Source organism: Ascaphus truei, chromosome 11, assembly GCF_040206685.1.
Source record: "Ascaphus truei isolate aAscTru1 chromosome 11, aAscTru1.hap1, whole genome shotgun sequence".
Classification (NCBI taxonomy): Eukaryota; Metazoa; Chordata; class Amphibia; order Anura; family Ascaphidae; genus Ascaphus; species Ascaphus truei.
Genome location: NC_134493.1, coordinates 3102027 through 3106491, shown reverse-complemented (window position 1 = coordinate 3106491; position 4465 = coordinate 3102027). Strand labels below are relative to the sequence as shown.

The 4465-nt window shown below is 40.8% G+C and overlaps 1 pseudogene; it reads right to left on the bottom strand.

Annotated features, from left to right (window-relative positions):
• On the bottom strand, positions 1–138 carry LOC142463733 (U1 spliceosomal RNA; annotated as a pseudogene).
• Positions 139–4465: the final 4327 nt, after the last annotated feature.

Genomic DNA, 4465 nt, shown 5'->3' with positions numbered 1-4465 from the left:
CAGGGGAGAGCGCGCACGCAGTCCCCCACTACCAGAAATTGTGCAGTCGAGTTTCCCGCATGTGGGGAAATCGCAGAGGTCAGCTAGCTCCAAGTGCAATGAGCTAGCCTCGCCCTGGGAGAGCCACCTTTTTTTTTTTTTTTTTTCCTTTTAAACTTTTTATTCAACACCTTTTTTAAATTTACAGACTTTTTTTTACAACCAAAAAAACCACATAATTTTTACAGCCATATAACATTAACAAGACACAAAACATGCTATATTTACATTTTCTTCCTCCTTCTTTCCCCACAGAAAATTACTGTTCAAAATCACAATTACACACTCTTTCATCCCATTCTGTCACCATTCTTCCTTCCCAGCCATCCCTCCCTTTCATACATTTCCGTATGCTTTTTCCCCACGGCACCCGCCGTGGAGGGGAGCACCGGCCCACCTCTTCTCTCCGGTAACTCCACGTAAAGGGACCCAGACTGTACTACTGTACTTCTCAAAGAAAGACAAAACTCTTCTTCATTAATATTCTCTTTCCCTTTCCGTAAAAGCAAACGCTTTTGCTCACTTCCATTCCCACTCACACAACTCATAACCGGTAAATTTAACCATTTTTAACCTCCTCAAATATCATTCCCAAAAGTAAATCACATTATCTCACTATGTACAATCCCCTTTTGTCTTATGATCTGACAAAAACTTCTTCAACTTCACACAAGTTACATACCCCTCCTCCTCCTTCTCTCTAGTTGACTCTTCTAACACACAACCATCTTATTCCAGCTATTCACTTTCCACAATGCATCACTTTCCATTTTCCCCAACCTTTTCTGATCCAACAAGTAGTATGTACAGTATACATTTTACTTAAAATGATTCTAGTACATGCTTTCACATCTAACGTTTCATTATTGAATATCATCATACTTCTCACCATCCACACAACCTCTTTTACACAATTTATTATTTTCCATAGTACCCAACCTTTTTCCCCTTTTAACTCACTTAACCCATAAAGCATCATATTGAACTCCAATATATGGATTCCTCCTAGTTCTCTAATTAGCTTCGCTAGGTTTTTCCACACAGCCCTCACAAAAAAACAGTTCCAAAATAAATGTACTATGTCTTCTACGCCACCACATCCTTCCCTTGGACACCTATCCGACACTGTCATACGTCGTCTCTTTTGGAAGACTCGGACTGGCAGACACTTGTGCACAGCCATCCAAGCAATATCTTTGTGAATATTAGATAGACCCTTGAAATCTATGTTCTTCCACATCAGTTTTAATTGTGACATATTCAGATTTCCGCAGCATTCATAACTGTCTCTCTCCAGAATCACAGCCCTTATTTTCCTGTGATCTTCCCATAAGGACTTTTCTACATCCCTTAAATTAAAACCTCTTATGAAATGTTCAATGACCCTATAATTATCTGGGGTCACAAAACAGAGTGGCCTCCTCAAATCTGTCCTGAACAGACCCAGCCTCCTTAACATACCCCCTGCCGCATACCTTGCTAAACAGGCCGCCTTTGTATCTTCACTCTGAATTCTCTTTATACAGAGCTGGGCATATTTTGCTCCCAGGATAACTTCTATCCTGGGGGCCCATTTTCCACCTTTCCCTTTTTCCTTCCATACAATTTCTCTCTTTAATCTCTCATTTGTTGACCCCCACAGGAACATGAACAAGAACTGAGTAATCTTTCTAATCCATTTTGCCGCGGGGGGAAACACCAGCCCTATATGCAGCAAAATTGGTACCAACACCGCTTTTGTCACCAAAATCTTCCCTTCCATTGAAAGCTTCCTTAGAATCCAAAAATTGATTTTTTTTTCTATTCTTTCCCCTACCTTTACCCAATTTACCTCCCCTGTCAAGTCCTCATCGAAATAAACCCCTAACAGTCTTAGCTGTTCCCCTTCCACAGGGATCCCACACTTTCCTAAATCATGCCAATCCCCAAAGGCCTTACAAGCACTTTTCCCCCAATTCACTCTCAGCCCTGAAGCGTGACAAAAGGTATCAATATGTAACTGCGCTCTATGAAGAGCCGCCTGTGTAGTACACACCAGGGTTAGGTCGTCCATGTAACCTAGTACTTTGATGCTCCTTCCCCCACTCCCTGGGATTTCAACCCCTCTCACCACCTTGTCCGCTCTGATAGTCTGCAACAAAGGCTCTATAGCGCAAATAAACGCCAACGGGGACAGAGGACACCCCTGCCTTACCCCTGATTTCACCCAAATTTTTTCAGTAAAACAGCCATTTACTAAAACTCTACTATTAATACCTTTATATAAACTACCTATCCATCTAACGATTTCCATTGGTATTCCTAACTTTCCCAGGACTTTAAACAAAAAGGCATGAGACAAAAGGTCATAAGCCTTCTCAAAATCAATATTTGCAATAACTAGTGGTTGCTGCCGCTCCAAACAATACCAAATTAAATCCCTCAGGAGAATTAGATTCCCTACCATCTGTCTCCCTGGTACACCACACACCTGCTCCTCTTCCACCAATTTGCATAAGAAAGGCTTCAGTCTTTGCATTATCACTTTTGCCACTATTTTATAATCTGACTTCAGCAGAGTTATAGGACGCCAGTTTTTAAGATCTCTTTTGTCCCCCTTTTTTTTTAATATTAATGCAATTATACCTTCTTTAAAGGATTCCGGCGTTTCTCTTAACTTAAAAATTGTGTTGCATAACTTAAAAAACTCTTCTCCAATTATGTCCCACATATAGGAGTAAAATTCATGTGGTAACCCATCCTTGCCAGGTGATTTCCCTTTCCTTCCATTCCTTATTACCTCATTTAATTCTTCACTGTTTAGATCTCTCACCAAGAAAACCTGATCATCTTTATTTAGTTTTTTCTCAATTTTTTCAACTAGCTCTTTTTCTAAGGACATATCACGCTCTTTTTCTTCATATAATTTGGAATAAAACTTCTCACAAACTTTCAGAACTTTTTCTGTTTCCTTTACCTCTGCCCCCTCTTCATTCAACACAGGAATTGGACTGAACTTCCCTGTAAATGCTTTTTTAAAGAAAAAAGAAGTACATTTTTCATTCTTTTCAACCGCTTCCACTCTAGCAGCATGAATTATCCTTCTACCTATTTTTTCCAGTAATTCCTCAGACTCCACCCTAACCCTCTTAAGATCTCCCTCCACATCCTTTCCCATCTCTTTTAACCTGAGGAGAAACTGTTTTCTCAGGATCACTATCCTGTAATCTTCCTCCTGTTTTCTTGCCAACTCCTTACCTTTCCTAATGAAAAACTTTTTTGTTTCAATTTTTACCCACTCCCACCATTCCAGTATTCCCTTGTATTCCCCCATTCTCCTCTTTAAATAAACATACAATTTCCCATACTGATCCTTGATCCGAGGTTTTTCTAATAGAGAAACATTAAGTTTCCAGTAACCCCTTCCATACTTTTCCACTCCCTCTACTTCTATTTTACATACAACACATGCATGGTCAGAGAAAAGTACTCTTAACCCCTTCCAGCTCTCCACCTTCAACCCTTCAGAAATAAAAATATGGTCAATTCTAGACTTTACCCCTCCACTCTCACAAAACCAAGTGAATTCCCTTATTTCTTTCCCCCAAACCTGCAAAGTATCCCTAAAAGAAAAATCACCCATAATTGTTTTCAACAGTACCCCAGAACTGTCAGGCTTACTCCTGTCTGCACCCCCCACCCTATCCCCCTCCCTAATTATACAATTAAAGTCTCCTAACACAAAAGTTTTCATTCTTCCTGGTAAAAACAACCTCAGTTTCTCAAACAGCAACCTTCTTTGATTTTCCTTTGGAGCTGCATATATATTAAATATTCTGAAACATTCCCCCTTCCATTTCACCAAAACAAAAAATAACCTTCCCGGTTCAATTACCTCACATTTGCATATTTTGAACTCTTTCCCCTTAAATAATATCCCAATCCCACTGTTTCTGCTCTCTAGGCAGCATGACCACGCAGATTCCCCCCACACCCACTCTTCTTCTTTTGGGGGTTCAGTGATCGTACATTCTTGTAAACAAAAAATATCACATCGTTCTTTTGCCAGTAAGTCAAATATTCTCACTCTTCTTGTACGCTTCTTTAAGCTTCGTACATTTAACGACGCCAGCGTCAAAGTCATTTCTTCTTATACTAGCGAAACATGAAAAAAGCACAATCCCAGGTAACAAATTATAAAAATTATACTTAGCTCTGTCCAGCACCTTCCACCGTGGGGGGCCCTTGAGACTGAAATCCACTCCCCATATTCTCTGCCGCAGCATTATCCGCATAGGGAAGGCTCTGTCCTCCTGGTGACCCCTGCCCATCCGGCACGCCCGTCAAAGGATATGCCGGGGAGCGCAAGGGGCTAGCATCCATTCCACCACCCCCCACCCCCTCCCCTGAATCAAAAAACACACTGGTCTTCTCTTCCTCTTCTCCT